A 23,331-nucleotide genomic window follows, 5' to 3' on the forward strand; every position below is an offset into this window, starting at 1 on the left:
AGAGAAGTGTCAAGAGCTCACCAAAAACATTAGGATTCATTTCCTGGGGACCATGAATATCCACAGCACATTTTGTGGCCATAGCTTGACAAAATCGATTGGTTCTTTGGTCTATAAAATGTCAAAAAATGAGGATCAGTGTCGCCCGAAGCACAAGATGATGTCATCAGTCCACAACCCAAAGATATTCAGTTTACTGTCACTGAAGACTCAATAAACCAGAAAATAACATTTGAGAAGCTGGAGTCAGAGAATTTTTTTACTTTTTTACTTAAAAAATGATTCAAACAATTAATTGATTATCAAAATAGTTGGTGATTAATTTTATAGTTGATAACTAATTGATTCATCGACTAACTGTTGCAGCGCTAGTTGGAAAAAAAAACTAAGTGGACCTTGAGTTTAAATAATTTTGTCAAAAATTACTGTTTCCAAGATCAATAAATCATTGATTCTCAAATCTGGCTGTTCGTTTTCAAGGTACTTGGTCATGGACAAACTTCTGGTCAAAGGTGTCACTAAAATCATTAAAAATAATTATATTGGATCATGATTATTCATACAAAATGTCACAGCTATGCCGGCATATGTAGCTTGTTTAGTTATATAACATAACACTGCATTTTACATACATACTTACTGTGCTGCAGTACTGTACAAAAGTTTTAGGCACTTCAGGTTCTTATCTTATTATTACATTATATATCTTCTTATTCTTTAGATTCTTATCCATAATGCAATACCATCAGGGAGGCATCTGATTGGTCCCAAATTCATTTTGCGGCTTAACAATGACCCCAAACACACAGCCAGAGTCATAAAGAACTATTTTCAGTAAGAAGAAGAACAAGGAGTCCTGCAACAGATGATATGCCCCCCACAAAGTCCTGATCTCAACTTCATAGAGTCAGTCTGGGATTACATGAGGAGACAGAAACAAGTGAGGCAGCAGAAGTCCAAAGAAGAACTGTGGCAAGTTGTCCAAGATACTTGGAACAGCCCACCTGCCAAGTTCCTTGAAAAACTGTGTGCAGGTGTACTGAGGAGAACTGCTGCTGTCACAGCAAATATTGATTTCATTTCGGGTTTTTTTTTCTCTTTACTGCACTTTGTATGAAGTTAACTGATAAATAAAAACAGATTATAGCAATATTTTTGTAAGCATCCTCACTTTACACCAACCATAATTAAAATCAGTAAGTTTCAGTTTTTAATAACACTGTTATTAGATACCGAAATGAAATGTATATTGTTTTATATTTTGTGAATACAGTATTCATAATGGGGGAAAAAAAGTCAGATGTACATAATTACAGTTTGTGTTTATACGCAAATGTCCTTCTACCTAATGGGCCTGCTGTGATGTTCTCTCCTCTTGACTTTAAGCCGTCGTGTCATGTGTCATCTTCCACATCCACATTTTTCAGCATAGTTATAACATAAAGCAGAAGCAGCCTTATATAATGTTAAACGCTCTTTTAAAAAGCCCTGCCTTTTAGTCTGCTCGAGGGTGAGCCCCCACCCACCACCATTATTAAGACAAGACAGAGTCCTCACCTGCTGACAAAGGGAAAAAAAAAACCTTGAGAAGGGCGTTTATCTGGATGCAGCACCAGCGAAGTATTTAGCTGTAGAGAGTAGAGACAGAAAATGATGTGGGTAGTCTTGGGTAAAGGTATGTTCTAAGCAGAAAAGTAATGTTACTAATGATGCAACCTCTGACCTGATCGCCATGAGGTGCGTGTCTGATATTGTCTTTGCTGCTGAGAGCAATCAGGTGTGCAGGAAGGAGGGAGAAGAGAAACGGGGGAGCAAGGTCAGGCTTTTCACAAGCCTCCCCCACTGCCATTCATGAGACGACCTCCGGCCCCTGCGGCACACAGCCACTGCCTTAATCATAAAAATGTCTTCCTTCTATTTTTTTTCCCCCGGTACACGGGATCGCATTCACACACCGTTACCAGACCATAACAGAGGCGGAACATAAACACACATGCATAAACACCAAGCGTGGCTCGCGCTGTCACACGTACCCGGTTATATTCTTGTCACATAAACAGTGAGGCATTGTCTCCTGCACGCCCCTGGAGTGATTAAGACGTAAGGCACCGCAGGGGGTCGGCCCATGGTTAAAGGAGCATAGAATCCTAAGAGGCTGACACACACAAACACACACACATAGACACAGCAGGGGTTTTAACATTGCATCTTATCCAGGCCATTGAGGCTAATATCTGTGAATGGGCATGCTGGCACTTTCAGCGGTGCTATCAGTATAGTCTAGTGCCCTTAGGGACTGCACAGCATAAACACAAAAGTGTGTAACTACTTTATTTCTAGTGTCCTCACGAAGGAGTGGATGAGTAAAATAACAATACTCCACCGTCTTAAGTCATTTAAGTTTAAATGTCAGATCATATTTTGCTCAGAAGATAAAAGTTTTCTACTTTGCAGTTAGGAAGCTAAAATGCTACCTGTTTATCCTCCATGATGTCACCATCTTGTTCTCACTCTGATGTTTAACAAACTGTTTTATAAGCTCTTTTGTGCATTATATCAAATAGCACATTGTAAATTGAATAGGCTACAAAACCCCATTGCATTTATATCAGCTTCATTATAAGCTTTCCAAAATGAAAAAAAAAAAACACTTTTTTTTTTTTTTTTAACTAATTTGAAAATGTCACCTGGCCTTCCACTGAAAAGTACTTAGTGTTTTTATTGTCCAGTTTGTTTAGCTTTGGTTAACCAGAAAACTGGAATTAAACATCTCTCTCTCTCAACAATGTCATTGAGCTAAAGGTGAACAACATGTGATAAATCTAGCTGAAATAAAAAGCATCAGGCATCTTCACTGTTTTTAACAGTGCCAGCTGCAATTTATTGATAAAACCGTGAGCTGTAGAAATAAAAGAAAAAAAAAAAGCACACCTGCAATGAAAAATCATTCAATTCAACAGTGGGAAAACAAACAAACAAACATGCTTTGCAGGTTTGTATTCATTTATTTAAAAAGGACAATTAAAATATATCCTTGTATTAAAATTGGCATTTCAGCAGAGGATTGTAAGTCTGTCACGGTGACATAATGCAAAGAGAAAGCTAAAAAATGTTGAGCATCACCAGCTGTCCATCCATCCATCTATTCATCCACAAAATCCTGTCAGCCATGGTTTGCCTGAGCTCTCTGTTACCAAACCTTCATTTCCCCTTTGGTGACGATGTCCTGCAGCCTGATGATCAAGCAGCAGGCTTTGCCATTTCGGAGCATATAGCGTGTCTATCATGTCTGCTGTCTTATTTAAAGGGGACCCATTATGCTTTTCTTTTTTCAGATATATATATATATATATATGTATATATAAAGTTACAATGTCGGATGTTCATACTAAATGTGGCCAAGCAGCGGCTTCAGACCGCTCCGAGTGCTCAGTTTCGAATGTTTTTTTCTACTTTCAGCCTGAGCCGACGTTGGCTCTTGACGGATTTCTTTATATGGTCATCTGTTCACTGCTCTGCTTGGCTAAAATAATAGCATTTTTACATTGTTTTGGGGGTAGTCACGCTGAGCCGTGACTGGAGTCGAGCTGTCACGCTGTGAGTGTTTTTCCATTACACAGCAGGGCAAAGTAAAATAAGTTGTTTACCTGTTTGAGGTGTGCTGGTTGTCTGCAGCTCTTCATCAAACATCTCACTTCGGCTGTTTCTGCTTGTACTATTCCTCCGTGCATTATTTCTAACTGATCCACTGAACAAAGAGCTCCAAACATCTCCATATGTTCTTGTGTCGACTGGTTTTTAGTGCTGATAACGAAGCTCTGCTAATTTGGTGAGGAACATTTAGTCATTTAAAAGCTTTTTATATGAAGCAGTAAAGCAGGAAAGGTTGGGTTTGCATCGGTGGTAACTTAACCCTTGGCAGGACTCTGGAAAGCTGACCAATCAGAACAGGGCTCATCGAGCAAGAGGCCTTAAAGAGACAGGAGCCAAGACTGCCTGTTAGAGACAGAGGCTCAACTGAGGGGCTGCATAAAGGGCCAGTTTAAGATAAATAAGGAGTTTTTTGAACTGTGAATCATGCAAAGCTGCTCTAGTGGAGTTCCAGATTAAAAATATAGAGCTGGAAATGAGCATAATAGATCCCCTTTAAGTATATCTACACCTGAGCGTCCCCTGTGCCAGGCCTCCATGCAAGTGATGCCATATTGATTTTTATGAAGGGTATCCCTGCTCTGGCTATGGAGAGGCATCATGGCATGACCCATATATCAAAGCTTAGTGTGTCATTAGTTGCCATGCTTTTGTAAGATGGTTATCATAGCAGATAAGGTATATTGTTTCACTTAATGTCTTAAGCGGCACTCAACTTGAGCACTCAACTTGAATCACGATGTGTGCTTTAGGAACAGAGTTATAGGTAATTTCATCTTTGCAGAACATTATATTGCATTATATTACTTTGCTTTTTCCTTCTCAGAGACCCTACAGTAGCTACTATAAAGAAGGCAGTCAGCTTTTCAGTCAGTTTTTTTTAAACTTATGCCAATAACTTATTGTTTTATTTCACTGTAACCTCTACAATGACGCTGACACGATGCACATATAAAATAGAGCATGCACAGTGTATTATGCAATATCTGAGATTCAGATAAAAACCGGTAACTTATTGCTGTTTCTTCCTCTTTGTTGCTCTCTGAACTTGACTGAGCATTTACATTTTTCAGCTGACTCAAGCTGTTTGGTGGGTAAAAATATGATTTCTTCTCCTTTTTTCCTCATGGGCCAAGCTTGCTGCACAGTGCAGCGGCTTCCTGTCCTGCATCAGTTGAAAACACACTGTCATCGTGAATAGCTGTGGTCTCTCCAGCACCAGCCACCGTCAGATTCACAATGATACATTTGAAAGAAAGCAATTTCTAAGCCTAGTATGAAAACTTCTTTTTAACCTTAATTACATCGCAGCTCTGTAAGGACCAAATGTTCTCTACTGAAATTAATTTCCTAACAGGTCTCTTATCAAAGAATTCAGATGTACCTTCTTATCGTCTCTGGTCAAAAGGTCTGCATGAAAATTTACTCTGAATTAATTGCCAGTATCATCAGCCAAATTTTTGTTTGGCTATCTCCCTAATGTTGACATAAGCCTTAATGGCCATCTGCACAGAGCAACTCATTATGGCACATATCTCTATCCCTACATATGTAGGGGACGTCTCAGATGTTTTACGGCATTTTCCACTGCTGTTCACAAGCGTGACTAAGGTGCCAAGGCTTGTGTGCACACTGGTGCTGCTCGAGGCAGAGAAAAACCATAAATGCATTTTCCACTTAAACAGGGACTTGGGAGGCTGCTGCCATTTATCTAAATGGTTATTGCTGAAGTCTTTCAGCAGAGATGAGAGAACTAATACAGACATTAAGTAGTTAAGTGATTACTAGCATACTACAGGTCATTTGGTGTTATGCTTTTACTCAGGCTCTTGAAAATAAAGATTTGTTCTTCAGGTTCTTTCTGGCCTTAATGATAGAGTCTCTAATCGCACCTCTCGATCCACAGGTTGTGCTTTTGGTGCACATGTAAGACTGTTGTAAGGATCCTCGTGCAGTTTTATGGATGGGACACATGTGTAGTGCAGATGTCAAAGAGATTCTATAGGGGCTTAACAGAGGTGACCCCGTACTTGTAAACGTGCATTCCTGCACCATATGTGTTTTTTCTCAACTCTGCCCCCAAAGTGTCCTCCAAAAATCCATGCATAACGCCCAGGCAAAAACAAATCAACTTTTAGTTTTAACTCCCGCTGCTTACTAGAATAATCAGAATTCACATCAACCTAGCTGCTCACACAACTCAACTGTCTTTCTCTCTCTTGAGTTGTAAACTGAAAAATGAAAGTGCTGCTTGTAAAATTGATTTTGAGATTGAAGTAGAAATTCGTTGATAAAAAAAAAAAAAAAAAAAAAAAACTTGACACTAAGCTTAGAGAATCTGTGCAGGAAAACAGTGCAGCATGCAGTGTGAACCTAGCTAGGTATGTTTTCTGAAGTGTACTTTAGGTATCAGATGAGTAGGTGTTTCTTGGCTTTAGGGCAGTTGAAAAAGAAGCCCCCCTCTGTACATACTGACCTTCTGTGACTAGATAAACTGGTGAAAGAAGAACAAATATCTTGGTGAACAGTCTGTCAAAATATGGCGCCTCTCCATGCAGTTTTCTCACGGGTTTTTTTCCAGAGATGCCATGTACAGATCTCATTCAATGTATTGATTTGAGACTGTTGACAACATACTGTACTGTGATGTTTAAAAGAATCTAGTGTGTATACTCTTGAGTCTGTCACAAATCTTTTTTCTCTGCCATTTTAACTCATCATGCCACTTATGTTCCACTCAGCTGCTATTCTGTAGAATTTGGTCTTCTGTTTGTCTATCTCCTTCGCTTTTGTCAAACTTACAACCACCCACTGAGATCAGATTAAAGCAGACATGCCGAACACAACGCTACTGAGTCGCATGCCTGGAGCAAAGCATGCTGGGATGGAGCGACACATTCGCTGCTCTGTGACAGCTGAATGGGCCAGTGATTTAAGTGCCGCTGTCTCCTGTAATTGCTCAAAATCTGATTTGGATGTATGGTACGTGGGACATTTTAATGCCACCGTACTGTAATATGGTTTTATGAGATTTCACATAATCTTGTTTTCTGCGGGATTGTTACTGTACATATGTCTTTTCTTTTTTATGTCCCAGTTTTACATTGAAGTTCCTCACACCTGTACAGAAAATAAACTTTGTTAGAAAACTTATAATGGCTGACTTCTCTTCTTCTCTATATCAGGTGTAGGCAGTGGTAGATGGTAGAAGAGAGTAGAGTAGGTTAGAGTCCAGCATTTTGACATATAGAATGTCCTTAGTTGAACTAAAAGATCATATCAGAGCCAGTCAAGACCTATAGTTATATTAAGTAGTAGTAGTTTAATAAGGACCAGTCAAAGTCCTTTATCTCACCCTCTGTCTACACCAGCTCGCATGTATTTCCTGTAAATGGACTCTGCCCACAATGTGTGGCTGCAAAGTGTGCATTTTTAAAATAAGAAGAAGAAGAGGCTAAACGGTTTAAAGTGGAAAATGAAAGTTGCTCATTAGTTACTTGTAATGTTTGGAGAACCACGACCATCTCTTTGGAGTGTTACAATATTTCAGCCAGTTATATTTGTAATCCTTTGTATGTGCTTTACTGTGATGTAAATATAATCAAATGAAATAATTCCAAGAAAGAGCGCAGGCTATTCTTCCACATGCAAGACTATTTAATTAATCAAGTATAATCAAACATGGAGTATTTGAAGTGGACTTGAGTTGTGTATTATGCAGCGTTATTATGCAGAGAAATGTCTGACTGGTGTATGTATCTATATGAACGAAGAAGAAGTGGTGACAGATTATATATTTACAGATACAATGAGGCTAATCCAGCTACCTCCTAATTTATTCTCAATTTTGTTTGAGAGTGAACTTTAATGTTGACGCTCTACCTTCGTCACACCAGGAAAAAAAAAGTTCTCTGTACTTCATTTTTTTTCAACCCTATGGCAAAAAACGTGGAACAACTTTTGAGGTAAAAGTTGCACTTCCCTATCATCTCCGGGGAATTAAGTTTTTGACATGCCTGGAGCAATTTCAGCACATCCGAGCAAAGAGCTGACAGGGTCACCAACCTGTGAGCCTCAGTCCTTTGCCCTTACCATGCACCCGTGCCATCCACACTTTCTTCTCTCTGCTACCCGCTCTTCTTTTAAAACTTTATTTATTTAATTTTTTTTTTATCTCTTTACCAATTCAGCCACTTCTGGGCTGAGAGGGCCTCTTGTTTTGGTTGTGAAAAATCAATAGCCATTACAGGAGGGAGAGAGAAAGACAGAGAACACACTCAAGAGGGAGGGAGACAGACTGCTATCCCTGTCAGTCTGACCCTGCCTGATGGCTGTCATCTCCCTTAATTGCTTTGCTAATATCATCCGCACTCAGCCTGGATCTAGGTCAGCAAAGCCCCTCTGCTGGAGCTGACTGGAGGCTGTCCCTCTCCATGATCTCTCTCTCTCTCTCTGCCTTTTTTTTTTTTTTCCTTTTTTTCCCCCCTGCGGGCTCATCTCAATTAGAATAAAAACATACAGTAGAAATATGAGAAAGATACATTGTGTCTTGTCTGTGAAGGTTCTTAGACATCCAGGTCATGGTTATCCAAGCAGGGTTGAATTAAGGGCAACGGGACTTGGTTGTAAGATTCTTGTAGACGTTTCGCCCCTCATCCAAAGGGCTTTATCACCTCTATCTGACTGGTGGGGAGCCCCAGGTATTTAACCTCTGTGGGGTCGTTATCAAGGTCAGTGGCTGCGGTTACATGCACGCACAGCAGCTGAGATTGTCACTATAATAAGAATAGCTGGTCCACCTTAAGCCAGTCCACCTTAAGTGAACTGGTCAGGTTAGGCTACCCCATTGTGGCTAACTTCGGGGCTGACCCCCTTCACTTTAATCAGCAGGTTGCAAGCAGGACACGGGTATTTGGTTTGGGTCTTGAGGAGTTGTAGCATTTATTCACTGACAAATAGCCTGAACTGTTGACACACTGCACTGCTACATTCACAGCTGCTAACTTCATACTCTCTGTCACACACGCTCTCCTCTCTCTACCATCACCTGATGTTACCCCCACATGGGGCAAACATGCGCAACCAGAGGGAAAGGATCGGATTAAGCGTTTACATGGTTAGTAGGTGCTAATATTTTCCTTTTGATCGGATTATTCAAAGGTTTACACCGCCCCTATCAACCCGATTGAAAATTCCTTCCTGGCCAGATTGGGCCAATCTCTTCCGATTGAAGTGGTTACATGAGACATTTTTATTCTTATTGGACTATTATTCCGATTATTAGTGGAATATTAGGATCCGTGTAAACGTAGCCATTGATACCACTCGGTTCGTTAGCGCTCCTGGCTGTTCTAATGACAGTCGTCAGAGTCATCACATTGTGTCTTGTTCTGAGATGACCTGGGTCTAGATGAATCCAATCAGATTTTTTTTTTTTCCCCGGCGGTAGGTAATCATTTATGCACCCAGCTCTATTCTGGGCTTGGGAAATAGGCTTGCCAGAATTAACCTTCATATTTCCCTCAGGTGATGCGGGATCTTCTTTTTCTTTGTCTGCCATCTCTCTGCATCTCTGTGCACCTTCAGGTCAGACTACAAAGCTTCTTAGCAACCGAGGAGCTTAACATTGACAACTTCAGCAAATAACCTATATACTGTTTGTTTTATGTGTAAGATTTGATGATCAGAATAGTAGAATAATTCATCACTGGGCAGTTGCACACAAGTCAGTGATTGACAACATTACTTAGCATGACAAATGACTATATATTTAATGCAATTAGCACCATATGAACTATTACTGCTGATATTTAGCAAGGTGAAACTGTGTCTGGAAAATTTAAAGCTGCAGTCAATAAATTTAATGGACAGCCATTGATTTAGAAGCATTAAAAAATAAATTGGCTTTTTATTTTTGTTTGGCAGTCAAGGATTGGCAGATATGTCAGAAATGTAGAATCAGCAGCGACCGTATTCCTTTGCTGTTCTTATTTCAAAGTGAAATGTAGAGAAATCCCTTGTCCAAAGAAGAGGCAGACTTCAATCATCACTGGTGTCAGTCACTCTTAAATAAAACCGGAGGGGGTCGTAGCTTTGGTAAATAAGAGGCGTATCATTTGTTTTGGTCTGGATTTCCAAAGATTTAATCTTTTTTCTCCTCTACTCACATAAAGCAGCTTAATGAAGTCTGGAAATCTAAATGCATCCTAGTTCCCGTTGCCAACGCACCATGGTGTTCTGTCTCAAATCAGTCGATGCTTCAATTATTTTTACTATCAAGTAGGTTTGCATAACAAAACATTTTCTGAGATGAAACTTAATTTCCCTTCCAGCTTTGCTTGGCAAAGTGTCCGCTGGCTCAAGAAAGTAGGCACACTGCAGTCGGTGTTTCTTGGGAGAGGGAGAATATTATGTGAGTGTTGGGGATGAAGCCCAGACCAGCTGTTTTCTGCCTCAGGGAAAATTGCAATATTCTGAATTTGATTTTGCAAGTCTGTTATCGTTCAAGGCTGTTTTTTTTCCATTCGTCCAGGATAGCTTGTACTTCTACATACCTGTTTCACCTTTTCAGATAGTTATAATCGTACTAAACCTTATTCATTTATGATTTTATTATTATATAAGCTTTAATACTAGGACAGTAGTATTGGGATCTTGAACAAATAGGGCCAGATCCTAAAAATTGCCCAGCAACCTGAAATCCAACCTCATACTGTCAAACTTGAACACAACAAACAAACAAATTAATAATGAAGGGGTCCGTTGGAAAAACAACAATTCTTGTCATTGGGCTGTCATCGTCGTTGGGCTCAGTCCTCTTGGCTGTAGCTTCTTTGTTGTTTACATCCCCAGTCGTGGCTACAGGCAGCCATTTTAAACAAGGTAGCAAAGCACGGACGAGGGGCAAGGGTCTAGTAATTGTGTCAACGGCGCGGCTCTGAGCCAGGAACTGTCAAGACCTCATACTTTCCCCTGCTCCCAGTTTAATGGAGCATGTGAGGGCCAATGTGTGCTGCCCCGGCCCCAGATAGGCTCTGTTCAACTGGCCTCTCGTCCTTCTCTGATAGGCACAGTGGAACAATAAGCCTAAGGTGGAGCAGCTGGAGAAAGCATTAGTGTAAGACCCTTCCTGCAGGTTGCCATGCCAGCCTCACTGCCCTCCGTTTGCTTGCACAATAAGACGCCTTGTAACACTGCATTATGTAATAACTCCACAAAATGTGATACATTTTCACTTCATTATGTAATAACGTGCATTTTGTAATAATCTGCCACAAAGGTGAACATATTGACATAGTTACTGATTTTAAATATCTTGGCGTGACACTGGATCCAAATTTGAACTTTAAGAAACATGTTAAAAAAAACAGTTAAAACCATAAAGTACAACTTAGCAAATTTTAGACATATTAGAAACTGTCTCTCTTTGGATGCAGCCAAGATATTTATGCATGCTATGATTCTTTCCCATACGTCTTATTGCATCACATGTTGGGGGCAGGCTGGAGAAACAGCCATAAAACCTCTTGAGTCCTTATACAAACAAACTCTAAAAGCCAATGCATTTCCATCACTGCAGGGTACTGGAGAAATACAACTTACTGAGCTTTGACAATTTTAGATTATTCTCAAATTTGTGCCTAGTTTATAGAATTTTAAATGGTTTGGCCCCTCCTCCATTATGTGACTTTGCGTACACTCGCTCAGTAAGTTCTGTTAGATCCTCCAGAATATCCTCCATATGAGATTGTAACAGACCATTTTGTCGCTCTGCATTTGGGCAGTCAGCTTTCTCTTTTAAAGCCACAACTCAGTGGAACGCCCTACCTGATTATATGAAGAGCTGTAGTTCTATCAATACATTCAAGGCCCAATTAAAAAATCAACTAAAGACGAATCAGCTGTGTGACCACTGAGCCTAGTTTACATTATTAATTTTTAATTTACATCATTGGTGTATGTGATGTGCTGTTGTGTGTAGCTTTGTATTTTGTATGGTGTGTTCTGTGTGTGTGTGTGTGTTTTTTTTGCTTTGTACTGTTTGTTGTTGTGCTGTTGTATGTTTTGATTATAATGAACTACGGATGCAAATTAGCTTCAAGCTAACTCCGGTGCTGTGCATCATTTGTGTTTAATACTGCACACTGTCCTGTTCACTTTTGTAATAAATTATTACATATTTCAGTGGTTATTACAAAATGCAGAAGTTGCACTTTTTATGATGAAATTGTAATAATACAGTGCATTATGTAATAACCAACCAAAGTGGATGTCTTAATCTGTACATGTTATATTTTTAGCAATTGAGCTAAATTGAACTTCCCAAATATTAGATTATACCAGTGTTATAGTTGAGTCTGATCTTTAAATAGCCACATAAAAGCAGTAACAAGATCAGCTTTTTATCATCATACAAATACAGCCAAACTCAGGGACTTCATGTCAAAAGCCAACCTGGAAAAAAACTCATTCACGCTTTTATTACTAGCAGGGTTGACTCCTGCAATGGTCTTTTGACAGGGCTCCCCCAAAAAAAAAAGACCATCAAAAAGCTTCAGCTTACTCAAAATGCAGCTGCTAGAGTCCTTACAGGGAGCAAAAGGTCAGACCACATCACTCCGATTCTTAAGTCCACTATACTGGCTTCCTGTCAGCCACAGAATTGAATATAAGGCGATGCTGCTTGTTTATAAGTCAATACATGGAGTGGGACCGAATAGATTACAGACATGTTTAAGGAGTACACTCCTGCCAGGCCTCTCAGGTCAAGTGGAAGTGGGCTGCTAGTAGTGCCCAGTGCCAGAGCTAAACTTGGCGAAGCAGGCAGATTATTACAAAATGCGGATGTTATTGCACAATGAAGTGAAAATGTATTACATTTTGTGGGGTTACTACATAATGCATTGTTATTACATAATGTGTTGTTACATAATGCGTTATTACATGCCTCTTTTCATGACCTATAGTGATATAGCAATATTGTTGTATTGTTGCAATTCAGCTGCAGAAGATATGAATTAACAATTGATGGCTAGGTGTAATGTTTATACCTTCAGGTGTGAATCAGCATTTGGAAGCTACTGTACAGCGAACAGTCTGCCGATCCCTCCCTGGGAGACCAGGCTAAGGTTTTTTTACAACATCTCTATCCCCTGGTGAGCTGTAATCTTGTGTCTGTTGGCCCACAGTTCCAAATTTCAAACACAGTCCAAACGTTAGCTTCCCTTCTTGGTAAAGAGTGAAATTCCAGCTGTCACCCAAACTGTTTGGTTTGGAGGATCTTGGGAGCTGAATAGAAGCAGACCCTCAGGGTAGCACAAGGCCTGTTGTTTTGGAGTTGCTATTGGTAGGTGGGAATAATGCCCAGATTTCACAGATCTGTGCTATCGCTGTTCAGACCACATCCAGACTTGGTACTAATGAGCTTTTGACTAGAAAGACACATTTCTCATTCACAGTTTCTCTGCTTGCTCTACGCCTTCATTTTCTCCAAATCAGCTTCCTTTCACTGAATTGAATGCTGAACTATGATACCACTTCAAGCAAATAAAAGCATGAAGCATTTGAAGAGCTTTCTAGCCACTTAGGCCCAGGGGCTTTGCTGTTGGTGGCATGTCCTTCTGTGTTGGATCTATAAGCAAATATCTTTTTTTTGTTTTGTTTTTTTGTTGGAGCACTTAAACACACATTGAACAGAGATGCTTTTAAGTGATTTTGTTGTAAGTCCAAGCCAAATCTCAAGTCTACACAAGTCTTTCAGATTTCAGTCATTTGGTCCACTACTTTGGTCCAGACTGAAATTTGATGGATTGCCAAGAATTCATGGTTCTCAGAGGATGAATATTACTGACTTTGGCAATTCTCTTTTCTCCCAGTGCCACCATGAGGTGGACATTTGTGGTTTTAGTGAAATGTCTCACAACTATTGGATCGATTGCTGTGAAATTTAGTGCAGACATTCATGTAGGATAGGTTAATAACTTTAAATCTAGTGGCACCATCAGATCAAAGTCCAATACTTTGGTTTATGACTATTTGCAAAATGAATGACATTCCCATCAGAGTTTTTAGTGCTAATTGACAAATGTTAGCATGCTAACACACTAAACTAAGATGGTAAATATTATACCTGATAACCATAAGCATATGAGCATGTAGCTCAAAGCACCAGTGCCTAAATACAGCTTCACAGAGAAGCTAGCCAGCATTTTGAATTGTATTTATTTTTTGAATTATTTTGTGTTTAGGCAGTCAAATCTGCCTAAAGTAAATCAAGTCGCACAGCAGTCAGATCTAAATCAAGTCTTAGTTTTAAGTCTGCATCTCTGGGGTCTCGTTTATAACCATTGCATACGCACAAAACAGGGCTTAAAAGATACATTCATCACTTCCCTTGAAAAAGTTGGAATTTATAAAAACAAACTTGACGGGAGAATGTGTGCAGCTGTACAGAAACTCTGACCCGTGTGTACAAACCTTTTGGAGACAGGGGAAATCGGTGACACAGATGGCGAAGTGGTGAATTAAAGCCAGAGTGTATAATGATTTCTCTCACACATTTAATTTCACTGAATATCAAACGTTGATTATGGATCCACTTTATCATAAACATTCAAGCCAGCAGTGTTACTTCTGCTTGTAGTGAGCTATAACTATTCCAAAAGCACCTTTTCAATTTTAAAAGATATAAAGCCAACTCAAATCTTAACCAATTACATCTGTGATTTATTATTGAACTATTAATGAAATATTGAGCGCAATACGCTGTCTCACCATCACATTCCCAACCCCCAGAGTGCAGAGGAGAGGGCAGGGCTGTGTGATTCTCACACTCACGATCAGTTGTGGAGCAGCACAGCGCTGCTGAAATGCCAGGATGTGGCAGGTTGCAGGATTCTGGAAAGTCTGGTTTGCCTTTCCCCAGTATTGAGTGAAAATATACTGATTCCTTTTCACCTCAATCACGTTAACGAACTGATGAAATTATCATCATCAGTAGTGGAAATCCAAGATGACATCAAATAACTTTGAAGAATTGCAGAACAGAGCGCCAATAGATTTTTAATAAAATCTTCTAATACTGTGCATATATCACCAAGTAGTTTTCATATAGTTTTTGTATGAACACGACTGAGCTGTCAGGTGCACAAGAGCGTGCTGGAGACACTGCGGTGTGGCTGCCACACACACACACACACACTCTGCCTTCTCCAGTCACGTCACCTGTCACATCTTCACTACCTGCACTCATGTATGGACTGTGGAAATTAGAGAGACACTTGTATGCTGGATTTTGGAGTAAATATAAATGAATACAATGTTTATTGTGTTTTAAATATTGAGTGTGTGGTCTCATCAGACATCTATATACAGTAAATGCTTAACAAATACCAAGCAGTGAGCTGCAGTGTCCCCGTGCCTCCACTAGTCCATACACTCACAGTGTGCTGCAATGCACTTCTTGGCATCTACCTCCATGTCTGACCACTGCGTTTGTTGCAGTGACCACATTAACAGCTGCTGCAACCGTCAGCCTCTCAAACTTTCTTCTGTTACCGCTGCTGCTCTCCACAGGAACACATGTACATCAATATTCATGAGGGCTTTTGCATTGACCATTTATGGTTAATTGTGGGAGTGTAGTGGGTAGGATGTGAGCTTTATCCATGTGCGCACATTTTCAAGTTGATGCTTTCTAAATGGGGAAAAAATGCATGCATTCGTGCGTGCGCAGTTTTATAAATCTGATTATCTTTTGGCGCACGCCATTTTCAGCTTTTGTGCGGTATTGAGCAAAATAATCTTTTGCAGGAGAAATAAAAGTAATAAAATATGTCTTACTGTGATGGTGTTGCACCCAGAAGACTGCAGAGAGCCGAATAGCAGGAAATTGTGCAGGTGCTTCCAACACATTGTTTTATCACTGTCTACTCGGTGCCCAGCCAGCACACAGGCTCAGCTCAACTGTGTTCTCATGTTGATTAGCCACAGCGTGTCTGGTGGCAGCATTTTCGCCACTCACTTTCTCACTGGAGCACCATCTGCAGCTCGCCGCCTCAGTGTTTGCCTCACACTCCCAATCCTATTCAGATGTGAATGCCAAAACAATCAGATAGGAAGACATTGACATGAACACTCTGAGGTTGAATTTGTGAGTCAGATTTCCCCCTTTGCTACCCTGCATCCTGGTAAACAGATTTTGAAGATGAGCTTGTTGAGCGAGTGGCGTCTTTTTCACTATGCAGGGCCGTAGCCTCACAGGGGAAAATAAACAGCGATGTGTAGGAGTGGAGATGATGACAAGGCTGTATTAGGATGATCTTTCCGTTGCTTTTCAAATGGCTTCATTTATTTTTTTGAGCCTGGATCAGTCTGTGGGTAGCGTATGTGTGTGTGTGTATGTGTGTATATATATATACATATATATATATATATTTGCAGTGAACTGCCTGTTATCGCATTTGACATCACCAATTGATCCCATCAGTCTGTAAATAGGAGTTGCTTCACCAACAAAGGTATGGGAATGAAAGAGGCACATTTTTCTCACAAAAACCACCAATCTAACAACACATTTTTAGAGATTATGTACTTATTCAGGCAATTCAGTGTTCCCTGGATCACCTCAAAACTCTGGGCCATGTTGTGCTCGAAAATACTCGAGAAGCAAAATGAAATTGCTTAATCAATCCTTGATGATTTTTAGATGGCAAGCTGCTGGGGAAACAGTAGATAGAATGAAATAGTTCACCCAAAATCAGTCCTGACACATAGTAACATCGGCATTACCTTCTTCATCTCGGGGGCCTTTATTGTAACAGGGGAATAAATTCAGAGTCGGTTTCACGTCTGTGTGGCGTAAACCCTCTTGAACTATTGTAATAATCCACAAAACATTGCACAGCCGGCAGTGAGATGCTATCTAGTTCGTGCTGGATAATGGACACAAAAATGGTTTCAATCAGGACATCAAACTGTTCAGTCATTTTGAAGGACGGTCCAGCAACCATCCTTCAACACAGGCCCATGTCTGAAAAATATGGATTAAAAAATGTTCAGTCCTTCTGTTGCAAGTTTTGAGAATCACAACAGTCTTGGTTGTTTTGCTGATGGTTAACAGTGACTCACATATGCTTCACTGTGGTGGTAGCACACAATGTTCCATGCTGATTTTATTCAATTGGAATAAAAGTTTTATTTTGACTTATCAGTAATTTAATTCTAACTTGAAATATAGACTTTCAGCTGTGTTTCATTTGGTGTTTTACCTCATTTTCAGTTGCTGCATCATTTACTAGAATATTGGAAGTTTTTCCTTTGAAAAGCTATAGAATAGTACATCAGCATAATCAAAATCTAACATATCATTATTCACAGAAATGAGTAGTTGAATTAATAAGGTTCTAATGATATGATTTATTCAATTTGGTATAAATCTTTTCAGTTTCTCCTCACATTCCTTGAATTAGATTCACTTTTTAAATATTGTAACAAAAGTACATCCAAGCAATGACGCCTTATTTTTTTTAAAATTTCAATGTCACTTTCGACCCAGACGGAGAACTTCAGTGAATGTGATATTTAATAAATGAACAACAGAATAGTTCTTTTTCCAAAGTCTTCAGGTCATGTTAGATAGATGTGTCTCAAATTATATTTTATGATTGGACTAATTGAAGTGGCCAGTCATTTTTTATGTCTGTGACAGGCGGCTTTACTACCTCCTTTCAGGCGAACAGCGAGTGAGTTACATCGCGGAAGGACAAGCAGCTTCCTTCATTACTCAAGTCCTCACTGTAATCTCATTTTCTACGTGCGACCAGTCAAACAACCTTTAGATTCAGTTAAGTGTGAGGTCTCACTGGCAGTTTTCAATAAGAAAGGGGCGGAGAATAAAGATATTACATTTCTGTGTCTTATTAACCTGAAGGTTGAATCAAAAGCCACGCCGTTTATTGCTGTTTAAAGCCCCGGGTATATATCATTCTTACATTCTTTTATAGATATGGGATAAATATTAGATAAAGGGTACATAATGAGGTACGAAATACGGTGAATCAGGAACTCTTGCTGTTTATAATAACTCATTAGTGGTTCTACTAAAATGTGTTTGTTTATCACATAATTAATTACCGCCATCGCATTATAGCTTGCCTCGACAACAACAGACGAGTCCGTAGACGTGTGCGTTCTTGCTTTGAGAAGCTGTGTTCCTTTAGTTTCCCCATGGTTGTGATTTGATATGAGATTCACTAGACAATTTCCAGTTTATTACTGCTGTGTCCAGGCAGTCCCTGATAAGATTAACCAATGTCTATGAATCATTGCTGGAGAGCATTTGAGAGCGCTGGTCAGTGGCTGAATGTGTATATCCAGGATTGTTCACCAGAGCAGTACGGTGCCCTTGTGATATGAGCAACACTTTACAGAAACTGCCCCTGACCACTGATCCAGGACCGCGATGAAGTTGTGTTTCTGTCCTGGTATTGGCTGAGGTTTGGATTGAGCGCATGGCTATGATGATCACTGATCTGTGGAGAAGGCTGTGATGTGCCTGTGGGGAAACACTCTCCGGCCCCAAACCCAATTTCCACTGAAAGATTGACGAGGCTAACGTGCTCCGGGCAAGGCACTGAACTCTTTTTCTTTTCTCTTCTTGCCTTTTAATCGCATCAGGCTTTTAATTCTTTCATGAACTGGTCCCAGACCTTTTTTTTTTTTTTTTTTTTTTTTTAACTTTCACTGAGAGCGGAGAGATAAAAGAGCTGTGATTGCTGCTCCGGTCCCCCAGAATCTCAGCAGCATGCTGCATTTTAGAGGAGACTTTTGTTTCACCGTAACACTTCTGGTAATTGTGCAAAGGGAGGTGTTGACTTTGACTGATGGTTTACCCTTCCAGTACTCACACACACACACACACACACACACACATATACATGTGCATCCCCATAAACACAGAGTTGATGAATTATGTATTGGTGCACTGGAAACAAACTAATCAATATAAAATGTCTAGCTTCAGTATTGACCAGAAATACGGTACACATCGGTCACGAGAAAGAAAGAAATCACATTTCACTGAGGTATGTGTGTTTTTATAAATGACTAAATATGTTTCTTCAGTGTAGGTGTACATGTGCACACCTACAGGAAGCACACACATTACAACAGATTTGTTCACCGTTGGTTATCTCACACTGAAGCATCGGTGAATGGCTTTAAACCACAGTAATGAATGTGTGGGTGGATGGATAGATGGATATCAGATTTGTGTGTCTGTGTTTACATCATGCTCTCCTTGTCTCTGTCGACTTGGCTTTATAGACCTAATCCTGACAGGTGAAAGTGTTGTTCATGCAGTCTGTGTGGGTTGTTGCCTGTGATACAGATAAACTGTCTGAAATCAATGAGCTTCTGCGCCACTCTGTCCGTGCGTGCTTCCCCACCTTTTACCTTCAAAAGGTCAGAGGCAGCCTAGTCTTTTAACTCCTCATTGTTTAGTATGTGTCATGTCCGGCTTTAATGATCCTGCCTTTGGCTGGGAACACCACCACCACCACCACCACCATCAGCAGCCACGCTACTCCTTTTTGATTAGCTCTGAGATTTCTTGGAAGATGGATGGTTCTAACGTCCTTGACTGCTTCGCAATATGCGCCGCCATACCCTCCCTCCATCCTGCATTTGGAATCACTGTTCTCTGTTTGATGGCAGGCAATTACCGGAGATTGTTTCTCTTTTGTTGTACGTGTGGTCGGCACAGTTCCCCCTTTTTCTTCTTGGAAAAGTAGTGTCCTGTTTTTCCGCTTGACAGATCCACAAAGCCTGAAGATGAGCCTTATTTGACTTACCCAGCACAGAGATTGATAGCTGGTTCACGAGTAAATACAGTAGTTGGCAGTTGCATGAAATTAGTTGTTTTTTTTCTGTGAGCAATCTTCAGGTGCTTTGAAAGAATAATTATTGTTTATACTGATGGTTAGGTGTCTTGTGTTGAACACGACTGCACGTCATAGTTGGCTTTTTTTTATTCCCAGTACCACTTCTCCTTGTTATCATAAGGAATACATATTTTCAGCGCCTGAAGAAACAGAAATTGATCCACAACAATATTCTTTTGTTTAGCTGCTGCATTGATGTGATTTGTTTGCAGTAAGAGGGTATTAATGGTGCAACTTTTAACACTTACCCAGAATAATTCAGCCAATTATGCAAGTTATTCAGATTTGATAAGAACCTTTAATTAAAAAAGAACTTTAATCTTTTATGGGAAAAAAAAAAACAATTCAATCTTTTTCTCAAAAGCAAATAAACAATGATGAGCATAACCTGGAGCTTGCACTCTCTCAGGTAAAGATGTTTCCTAATTATAATTATATTATGTTTCATTAAAACAAGGCTGCAGTTTTTAGCTCTCCCATCCTCCGGAAGCTGAAAATTAGTGTTTCGTCTTATTCGATCAATAAATATAGAGAGATGACGTATGGCGGTAATGAGTGACGGCTGAATAAGATGTATGGATAGCTGGAGGTGAATGACCTTGGAATCAAACATTTATATATCCGAGGATGTGAAGAAACAATCAGCATCAGCTCTCAGCATTCAGCAGCAGCATGCCCCTGATAACTGCGCCGTAAACAATGAGCCACACTGACGCAGGGGAGTGTGTTAGAGAGATGTGCTTCAGTTTCTTTTCTTTTTGTCCTACGCTTTTTTTATTTATTTATTTATTTTTTTCTGAGTACATTCCAGAGCCTGCGAGGCATTGCTAGCCGAAGGGGTCGCTCATTAACAATGGCCAGCCTCTCCACCATCAAATAACATCCCAGACAAAAGCTGTTCCTGTAATGTTTATTTGTTTACAGTAATAAAGCATTACGTTCCTTCGCTATAAATTGTGCTTCGTTTGGAAAAGCACTGTATGGAGCTGCGAGGCCCCCCCAAAAAAAAGGTCACCAAAAGTCCCAGCTGTAATCAGCAGGCACGCACCAACCAATCACCTCTGCCTTATTGATATTTATTTGGCTCATAATAGGGCTGGGGAATGTATCAGTATTATCATCTTAGATTTTGGATATGGTAATATTGTGATATGGTTTTAAAGGCTGACTTACCAGACTGTTGTAGCTGTTCTATTATTTGCCTTGATGACTATTTATCAAAATTCTGTGTGTGAATATTTTGTGTAAGCACCAATAGTCATCCGTACAATACTGTCGCAATATCGATATTAAGGTATTCGGTCAAAAATATTCTGATATTTGATTTTGTCCATATCGCCCAGCCCTATCTTACAGCAATTTAGTCTGATAATCAAAAAATCAGGGATGCGGAATGTTAACAGTGGGAATATATAGACGTCACCGAGCTCCGCGGCGTTAGCAGTCACCCCAACAGTCTGTGTGACATTCAGCAGTTGGAAATGGCATTTGTGACATTCACTGAGTGAGAGTAATATATTCACCTCAGTTGGCTCATCTAGCCCTCACCAGAGCAGACAGCTGCTATAAAGGCTATGTGCACCAAGTATTCTCACACCGTCAACAACTCGCTGTAGCCGGGCTTCAGGATTTTATCACCCCAGATTGGAGTGAAAAGCCAGCGAAACAGGGCTCATGCTTTATTTAGAGTTGTTGCTCTGTGGGGTGTTTTTGTTTTTTTGTTTTTTTTCAAATCCCATATACAGTATGTGATGTACACAAAGTATTTTCACACCATCACATTTGTGGGGTGTTTCTTTTTTTTTTTTTCATTTTATCGCACTGCGCCATGGTTCACCTGCTTTATCCCAACACTGAAATGCAGCAAACATCTGGTGGTAGGCTATTACTTCCTGACATATTGCAATTCATGTCATTTAACATTTCATTCAAATGATGGACAGGGACACCTTACTGCGTTCAGCTTGTCACAAACAGCCTTCCTTAATATATTTTCTGTTCTGCACGCCGTATTAGATGACAAAATGGCAACCGCCTCCATCCTCGCAGTGCTGATGCGGAAGCCTGATGCCAGATTTTTTTTTGTTTTATTTACTGTCACTGCGCAGCGTGAAGAACGCCACACAACCAGGAAAAACAGCCACTGACCTTCACCCTCAGAGATTTACCTGATTCCCACCGCTGCAGGAACAGTTGTTTGCATGTTTCAGACCATTAATTCCAAATCGCACATACACTTGTACTGCTCCAAAACATGGTGTTCTGCGAGCTTTCCGATTGATTTTCCTCCTTCCGAGAGGCTGTTGGTTTCCATTCGTTTCGGATTTGAGAATCTTCTCGCAGAGGCTTTGCATGAAAAAAAAAGCAATCTTTACAGTGAGCATTTTAACACCTTTAGTTTTTCGTCAAAGTTACAACTTCACTCATTCTGCCCTTCATTTTTTACTCCCTCTCAACTACACCTCAGGACTCCTCTCCATTCATACGTCTCCCTGCTTCGCTCTATTATCCTATCAGTCTAAAATCTGAGAGCCAACTTTTTCCATGTTCCCTTTATCCAATCATGTAAGCCTTAAGCCTCCACTCCTCTTACTTACCTACATGGGAGCCAATTACTTAACACCATTCTCTTTATTAACCCAATTAGCTGCATGCTTAGTGCACCGCTTCCTGCTGCTGACACTGATGTCAACATCCAACCACCACCTTCACCGTCACCACCAGAACAACAGTGTCTTTCTGTCTGGTGTTCAACACAAGACTTTTTAAGGAAATAAAGGAAATAAAATAATAAAATTAATAATAATAAAAATATGCTTTTTACATTGTCCAAAGCTTGTTTCTCATCTGGTTTTTGTTTTCTGACAACATAGCTCATGAATGCAGTGTTTGTGAATGCAGCCAAGTCTTGAATGTCAGCTGTTATGTGTCCTTGACCACACCAGGAGAGTTTTTTTTTTCTGCTTTCAACTGCATTATCACACAACAATAGCATAGCTCTGGCAACAAAAATATCTTCCTTGTGATTGATGACCTATCTCAAAGCAAGATTCAGCAAATAGATTTTTGTAGTGAACTGAAATGAATGTAAACCAGTGGCTCTCTGGAAATGATCAGCTTATTATGCTTTGGAAAACACTTGCCAATAATTTGTAGTTAATGGGCAGACACCGGTGTAAATAGATGAATCAGGGCGTAAGAAACAAGGTGAGGAGAGAAAATTGACAGGACCATCAGGTGATGTTGAGAGATGATTCAGCCCTTTAGGACTTCTAAAGAGAGATTACACCACCTTCTCCTCTCCACTGCCAACAGCTGCTGCTGCTTCTGCACTTTCCCCGCTGAGCCTGAAGGACGTCGGAGCACCCCGCGACGTCCACCCTCTTCCTCACACATCCTCCCGCCTCATCACCCTGTAATTAGCGAACTCCCACATTTAATCAGCGCAGTGATAGCTGCTGACACCTGGAAGAATAAATAGACTAGAGAGAAGTAAAGATAGGAATTCGGTACTGTCTCTGGCTCCCTCGTTCTACCGTAGAGCTATGATTGACTTGGCAAAGATTAAATCAGGACTTGCCAGGCTACTGTTGGAGTAGATTGAATGAGAGCAAGTTTGAGTAAGAAAAAGAGAGACCAATAGAGCTCAATTGCACTTTGCAGCTCAAGAGAGAGTAGGCCTATTGTATTTACAAGCCAAGCATGTATGCGTGCGCTCTCCTCCTCCTCTCCTCTCCTC

The 23,331-nt window shown here is 40.2% G+C and overlaps 1 protein-coding gene and 1 long non-coding RNA gene across 4 annotated transcripts in view; one reads left to right on the forward strand and one right to left on the reverse strand.

Annotated features, from left to right (window-relative positions):
- The window catches only part of LOC122965383 (kelch-like protein 29), a 219,385-nt gene that overhangs the window by 19,545 nt on the left and 176,509 nt on the right, over nucleotides 1-23,331 (forward strand). The gene's annotated exons all lie outside the window — the stretch shown is intronic.
- LOC122965385 lies at nucleotides 277-23,037 on the reverse strand. Its single transcript, XR_006398216.1, has 3 exons — nucleotides 23,027-23,037; nucleotides 5,690-5,697; nucleotides 277-368 (listed from the first exon to the last, which is right to left on the reverse strand). It is a non-coding gene; the product is annotated as an uncharacterized LOC122965385 (long non-coding RNA).

The sequence above is a fragment of the Thunnus albacares genome, chromosome 16, assembly GCF_914725855.1.
Source record: "Thunnus albacares chromosome 16, fThuAlb1.1, whole genome shotgun sequence".
Lineage (NCBI taxonomy): Eukaryota > Metazoa > Chordata > Actinopteri > Scombriformes > Scombridae > Thunnus > Thunnus albacares.